The sequence below is a fragment of the Palaemon carinicauda genome, chromosome 31 (assembly GCF_036898095.1).
Source record: "Palaemon carinicauda isolate YSFRI2023 chromosome 31, ASM3689809v2, whole genome shotgun sequence".
NCBI lineage: Eukaryota > Metazoa > Arthropoda > Malacostraca > Decapoda > Palaemonidae > Palaemon > Palaemon carinicauda.
The window spans coordinates 77,892,345-77,900,630 of NC_090755.1; the positions used below are offsets into that span (position 1 = coordinate 77,892,345).

An 8,286-nucleotide genomic window follows, 5' to 3' on the forward strand; every position below is an offset into this window, starting at 1 on the left:
AACCCGCTACCTATCTCGTCAAAGGAACCAGCCTCCTGATGATATTGCTTCAACCCAACCATTCCTCCCGTCCCTTATCTCAAAGGATAACTGGGTGCCAAGGGAAAAGATGTCAAGATGGAAACGCATTGCATTTTCAATCCTGTGCTTTGTGTGTGTGCTGGAGAGCTAGCAATCTGAGTAATTGTTCGATTGTCTACATCAGATTAAGTCTCTATAAGACAAATCCCCTTCATTTAGATAGATGTCCATCACTAGAGTAATTAAGTGACAGCTAATACGATATTCATCTTCAAGGCCATTGTCTCTAAAGACACCTAACATTTTCCCTTAGCAACCATATTAAGGAGAGGAATTAATGTCCTACTTGGAAAATTACATGACAGGAAATAAAATAAATCGTCCATTTCTTAAATATTTTTATTGATGTGCTCCTTTGCTATAGTACGAAACGAGATGTTTTACTCAAACACTTCTTTTCTTACGAGATCTGACAGGCTTTGGCATAATCATCTCTTAAGACATTGTTGTCAGAGTATTCAGAGCTGAAATTCAGGTACATCTTTGGTTCTTATTATTGAAATGAACAACTTAATAGAATAAAGGGCTGTGTATATTAAGATTTTTTTTTTCTTTTTTTTTTACCATGGCACTAGCAGCATAAATTCAAGAAGCGTAATCCTTATTCACAGTCAAACATGTAAATATCTTTTCGTTGATTCATCATCTAGTAGCCATCTATGATCCATTTGATTAACACCCCCCAAAAAAAGTTTCGATTACACATTATCGTAGAACTTTTAAAACAAATCACCCAAAACTACGACTAAAAATATCTTTTCTCTCGTTTTGGACCATCCAGAACAGCCATCCCTTCCCTTCCTATCAGACAGAAAAACATCTTAAGGCCAGTCGTATTTGGGGTAGTTTCCGAAGGGTCGTTGGAATCCACGGTAGTGGAACCTTGGAGGTTGGACGTAGGAGTCTGGGATCAAGTTAGGCCTTCCGCTCATACTGACTGCCGGCTCGGGCATAGCCTGGCTGAATCCGAGGAGGGAGGCAACGATCACTAGAATGAAGCCGAACTGAAAAGAATACAATGACCATTATCATTATTATCATCATTGTTGTTGTTGAGCTGTTACCCTCGAAAGTTATGTTCATCGTTATTTATGACACCATTGAAGGAATTCGTATTAGATAAACGTATTACATAAGAAATAATTTTTACCATTATTAGTTATATTAGTAGTAACGCAATGTTTTATTCGTAGTGTATTATTCAATTGAAATGATTGATTTTATGATTATTACTTTAACTGATATCACTGATATTTCTATCTTTGTGAACTACACTGCTACCTCTATTACTATCATTATTGCTGGCGGTAATGTCCTTGTTATCATTATTTTGCAATCGTTTCAGTTGTGATAATTATATAGAGCAACAAGGGATATATATACTTTTCCTGTGAACACTATACTGATAGGCTCATGTATTTGTTCTGTAAGAATTTACGATTAGTGGAAATAATTTATGATAGCTACAGTGTATTTTCCGCATCCTAATAATTAGTATAAGATTTAAGAGTCCAGGAAATATATCTCCCTATTGCAATAATAGTAACTAACGCTTTATGTTGTAATTTTGAATTTGCTATTTATGATAATTTAAGAGCGTAGAAACTTCAATACACATGATATGTGTTGTCTATAAATTCGCCCCGAAATTTATTTGGGATTTTACAGGTTATTGGTGCTAGAGATTTCTTTAGTTATTGATTTTGTTGACTTGATGACTGCTAAAAAGTGGTTCCATTTTGATTTGGTACCTAAGGCTTAATTTCGGGACGTTGATTGTCACCCCCCCCCCCCCCACACACACACACACACAACTCGGGTATAATTCAAGTTAAATCATTTCAGGTGATCGAAGAAAAAATCTTTCTTCACAACAATGAGTTTTGACAGAAATAAAATATCTGTCAGTCAGTTTTGAAATTCTCATAATTTAAAACATGTTTTCTAGCGATCGGAATCGTAGCTGCGCTCTGTAAAATAAGAAATTTTTCATTTGTTTATTTTCTCTTTGAGTCCAGACAAAAATGTGGATTACGAAACTGTTATAACGTCTAACATGAGTCCTTTATCTATGCATTAGTATGCTTCCATACGTGCAGAATCCAAACTTAAAAAAACTGAAATAGCTCACATCCCTGAAAAATATCGAACTGCATTTGGTGTGCCTCAAAATGTCGTTCCACGTCCTGATCGCTCTCATGGAAGTCGGTCAACAGGAATCAGACCTCATACTCATGTCCTGATCCTCAATGATCTTATTCCCTATCCTCTTTCGAGGAGAATAATCTCATATGGAAACTACTGTCTTCAAATTGTCCGGTATAATCACAGATAATCGATCGCCTTGGCTTTCTTTTGTGCACCTTATTAATTTCATTATTTGTACCTTTTGTATCATTATGTTTACGCCCATTCACGTCCAATGATATGTGTGTATATGTGTGTGTGTGTTTTTATGTGGTTGTATGTGTTAAGAATGTCAAATGGAAATAACTGGGATCGGTCAGGTTTCATGCATTGCCTTATCTCAAAAGAGGTCAGGTACAATTGCTAAGATCCATAATGATATGTAATAGGTGAAAGTGTTTAACTACAGTTATCACCTTTTGAGCTTCTAATGTCAAATTGTAGTTACACCATAATAAGTACTATAATGATATATATATATATATATATATATATATATATATATATATATATATATATTTATATATATATATATATATATATATATAAATGTATATATATATATATATATATATATATATATATATATATATATATATGTGTGTGTGTGTGTGTGTGTGTGTGTGCGTGCGTGTGTGCATGCATATTGTGCGTAGTTTTCTGTGCCTGTGAGTGTGTGCATGCGCTCTTATCATGAGTATTTATAACTACATGCATGTTTATTGACATACTTTCCTAATCAGGATAAGATATCGCGTGAGTATTTCACTTTTATGTATGAACTGTGGGAGGTTCTGTTGATGTCAAACTATTCGCCATTAAAGGCAAGGTTTATGAACTTAGGAGGGATAATGGTTCCCAATGAGAACAGAGAAAGGACTGTAGTTTCTGTAAGTCAAGGTATATTTTGTGGATTACATGTTCAAATTGTGCGTCATTCTAATGATGGAAAAAATATTAAATCCCAATAATTCTCAGTTTCTTTTCCTAGAATTTCTGAGGAATTGTCAATATGTTTTATTTAGATAAAGTTTGCTTTCTGTATTCTATTTTGTTCTTTATTTCATGTTTCCATTACTAGTCATTTTCCTTAACGTAGAAAGGTATCTAATATTGCATTTCTTTTATCTTATCCATATATCCCATCAAAAGGTAGAACCGATAAGATAGTCATGGTGATCGAATAAAAAGCCACAAAATATCTGGCTGTGCATTTTTTTTGTCGCCGAGCGGACAAAAGGGAAATTCACAAATTACTCACGGACGAAAAATCAAAGGGATCTTTCATCAATTCTGCCGGAGAGAAATAAAAATCTTAATAACATGAAAGGCTTAAAGTTCGCTTCCACGTGAATGAAAGGCATGGCATGTGGGGGAGGGCCAGGGTGGGTTACCCCTTACCCGATTTGGATATTATTTAGTCCTGTTATCCCTTACTCTAAAAATAATTTCAGGAGAATTGTTATTATTATTACTTGCCAAGTTACAACCCTAGTTGTAAAAGCAAGATACAATAAGCCCAAGGCTTTAACAGAGAAAATAGCCTAATGAGGACAGGAAATAAAGAAACAGATAGAGTAGTGTGTTTGAGTGCACTTTCAAGCAAGAGATCTCTACCACAAGACAGTGGAAGACCATGGTAAAGAGGCTGTGGCACTATCCAAGACTAGAGAACAGTGGTTTGATTTTGGTGTGTCCTTCTCCTAGAAGAACTGCTTACCACAACTAAAGAGTCGCTTCTACCTTACCAAGAGTAAAGCAGCCACTGAACTATTATAGTGCAGTGTAATTACTTCATTTTTAAATGCGGTATCCGGTGGGACAAGGAACATTACACCCATTACCCATGGAAAATAAACGATCTGTCTATCGGGGTTTCTACGGCTGAAAACTAAATTTTACTCAGCTATCGCCTTCATTTTGTCGTTTGTTTTCGTTCTTTATTTTTCGAGATGTCTAGTGTTATCATACTTACAGTCAATGTGACCTTAAAAGTCCGCGGACTTGCAAAGCAAACTTTCAAATAGCAGAATGCAATGGCTAACCCTCTTTCCAAACAGTTTAAAAAGAAGATACACATCGCAGAATTTGTATTTTCAGGAAGAATATGAACGAATTTTATAAGTATTTCGTTTAAACGAAAATTCCTTTCACTTATAAGTAAGAATATCAATTACGGTGTGTATTTCACGACATACTGTAGACGACAAGAATTTCTGAACAAACTATATTTTATCCTCAGCAGCTATGTATATTGTTTTTAAACATTTTTATATGTTCTTTTTTACTTATGATCTTCAATGTCAAATATGAAAACAAATAATTCTACTGAGCTAAAAATAAAGAAATAGATTATTTATCAGTATTGTTAAACGACTTATATTATTGGTAGTAATGATATTAATGATGATAAAGGCAGTTGATAATTGGTCTCTGGACCAGCTTTGGAATGATAATTCAACACGAACTTCTTCTTAGCTTTTTCTTTTAGATGTCTGGGACATTTTGCTGTGTGTTCCCTGTAGTTCCATATGCATTGCAAGTTACCAATTTCAAGGTGAAGAGTTTACCATATTGAGTCTTTAATCCACAGTCCCCTAGATTCACCTACTTTTTACCCTTTTACCCGTTCTCTTTTTGTTAAATCATACTGTCCAATTACTATGAACTTTTACTCCGTATTGCAATCGCGGGGTTTACATGAGGTAGCACCTCAGGTGGGAATGGCCTCTTGGACCCGGTGCTGGGCCATATGTTCCACATTCCACAAATCAAATTCATCTATGGCGTATACGGTAGTTTTAACTATTGAAGACCCTCCTTGCAAGTGAAGATTGCAAGTAACAGCAAGACTTATATCATCTTCACATCATGTAACTACTTACGACTTAACAATTTTTGTTTAACTGAATGTATCAGGAGACTAGGTAATGAGAGTGATCATTATATTGTTTAATTTATAAACAAATTTGAGATAATGGATTGACTGATCCATAGACTGTGGGTCATATAAATTAATTTCTGATATCAAAATCGTCTTTATTAAGATTAGTAAAATTTGTATGCATTAAGATGTCCCCTAAATAATTCAGTCTGTATCTAAAAGCAAACACACCTATTTTCAGTCTAGATGTCCAATTAAGGTTTTAATCGTTGAAACTCATACTCGCAGACCTCAGGAAACTGGCACAGCCGGACTTGATTCCCTCTCATATGAAAACAAAATACTTAACCTGAAGCAAACATATCGGGATTGGTGAATGGTATCAGTATCACTAACATCTTTTAAGCAAAGAAACCGGAAGCTCGACACGCACCTCCTCAGACCCAGCAGTCCTGGATTCCTTTCGTCCCCAAAGCGAAGAGCAAATATGGCAGAGGGCTCAACCGAGGAGAGAAACAATCTGATACTGTTTAGCCACGAATGCTGTTTATCCTCCTGCTTTACCTCATTTCCAGCTCCTTTAATCCTCTTTTTTAACTTTCTAATTATTGCACCAAAGATGATATGTCCAGCGCCAGGACATATGGACTAAAGTACGTCAATCCTTTCATCAATCATAGCCAAGATAATATTATTAGTTGGTTTTCAAAGTTATTTTATGGCAATTTGTGTTTATAGTGGTTAATAGCAAACAGACACGCCTTGTGGCACTTGGTAACTGAATACAATTTTCTGAATAGCGGAAAAATCCTTTACATAGACCTAATCATTAAAAATTCACCGTTTTCACAATACCTGCATTCTTAATTCATTATGTATTAAACATACGAGGTTGGCTATAATTATTTACGAAAATCAGTAATAATACATCGACCGAGCTATTATAGTTACACCGATTTTAAACTTTTTTTTTCAGATAACAGCGATAAAGAGTTTGGTCTTCCATCTTGCTGTCCATCATCTTAACTTTTACCTCATTGAATAAATTCAGGCTCACCTGACCCCCCCCCCCCCTCCCCTCTAAGCTGAGTGGCGTTCCTCGTTCTATAAATCCAGACCATTATGGATGATGGCGTATAATACATCAGTGTTCCTGTCGTTAGAAATAATATCCCGAATAAATCTAAAAAGACTTAAGCAAACTAACTTGCATAATCATTTATGAGATACGTTTGATGTTACCTTTGAAAATGGATTATTAGGTTATGTTGTATTTTAATGTATACTGTAAGAGAGAAATATAATGGCATTGTCTTTAGAAAAGAGGAGAATGCTTTCTTCAGTACCCTTCCACCTTTGAAGAGCGTCTTAAAACTTTTTGAATTTAGTATAAACATGATATGGAGTATTTCTAATAGCAAGTATGTTGAAGCTCTAGGCCCTTTTTGAAATTGCATAATGTGCAAATTATATGTTGATCATTTTTAATGACTTTAAATCTCATGATGTATATATATCATTAAATGTAGGAACTGTAAATGTATATTTCCTGAGGAAAGAAAAAAAAATTGTATTTTCAGATCACTCTCTGAATGAATCCATAATTTTAAAGTCTTCATATATATATATATATATATATATATGTGTGTGTGTGTGTGTGTGTGTGTGTGTGTGTCTTTGTGTTTATACAAATATACAGGTATATATAAAATAATCTATACATACAGCATTTAAAACGTTATAATCGCTTCCAGATGAATAAAATTAATGCAAAAACTCTATTAAGACAGCATCTAAAACGTTAAAATCGCTTCCAGATGAATAAAATTAATGCTAAACCTCTAATGAGACAGCATCTCGCTTAACGAAATTTCAAGTTAATTGTAACTCAACTCGGGTGGATCAAGATTATCCAAACCATCATCAACATTACGATGACTCAAGAGCAAATAAGATATAAAGTTTACGTTTCTTAAGGAAATTAAGTCATTTCGATCTCTCCAACATTTTTTTTTATTTTTATTTCTTTCTTTCGAAATGTTTGCTAGTAGCCTGTGCTAGTTCATAGACCAGTGTATTCAAAGAGCAACACAGTATACCTGTTTCACGTGACGTCACCCTAGTCCTAACATCAAACAATTATGTGACATTTATGAAACTGTGAATGATTGGATATATGCGTTTGAAGATATTAGCACGTGAATATGTTAATATTTCAATATATATGCATGAAAATATTAACATATGAATATGTGATTATTTCAATATATGAACGTAAAGATAGGATTATATGAAGATATGAATATATGAATACGAAACTATGATTATATGAAATAGTTATTAAATAAAGTTGTGAATATATCACTCTGTGAAGATGTGATTATATAAACACGCGAATGTTTGAATACATAAATGCAAAATATGCTAATGTGAATGCGTGAATATGTCCACATGATAATATTTGAATAAACTCACCAAATTCATAGCTTCGAAGTTACCGATGACGTTGCACTGTTCACCAAAAAGTTGTTCGCGTCAGCTGCTCCCCTGACGAGTGACCTCAATGGCTTGCAACTTTGTAGTGACATTGGAAACCTTTTGGGCTGCTTATATACCGGATATACTGGATTATCGGTTGCCATAGTAACTGATTTAAGAGATCTACTTCTATTTTCAATCGCCACCGATACTTTTTTTGTTACCTGATTCGAAATGTTACTATGTTAGGTAGTGACTTTTATTTTCCCGTATCAGGTCATTTTATTGTACTTATATATGTGTGTATGTATATATATATATATATATATATATATATATATATATGTATATACATATATATAGTATATATACATGTATATATATGTATATATATGTATATATATATATATATATATATATATATATATAAATAAAGAGAGAGAGAGAGAGAGAGAGAGAGAGAGAGAGAGAGAGAGAGAGAGAGAGAGAGAGAGAGAGAGAGAGAGAGAGAGAAGGGGGGCATTAGTCGGGGGTCGTGCATGGTCCTAAAAACACAACCTATATCGTATACACAATCAACGTCCACGTCCCCTCTCCATCCAAACTAGGACCAGGGAGGACCAGAAATAGCTGATGATATCTCACGAGTGAGATCC

The 8,286-nt window shown here is 34.3% G+C and overlaps 1 long non-coding RNA gene across 1 annotated transcript; it reads right to left on the reverse strand.

Moving 5' to 3' along the window:
* Positions 1–659: 659 nt before the first annotated feature.
* LOC137625022 (uncharacterized) lies at positions 660–7,731 on the reverse strand. The gene is made up of 2 exons (XR_011040802.1): positions 7,628–7,731; positions 660–1,085 (listed from the first exon to the last, which is right to left on the reverse strand). It is a non-coding gene; the product is annotated as an uncharacterized lncRNA (long non-coding RNA).
* Positions 7,732–8,286: the final 555 nt, after the last annotated feature.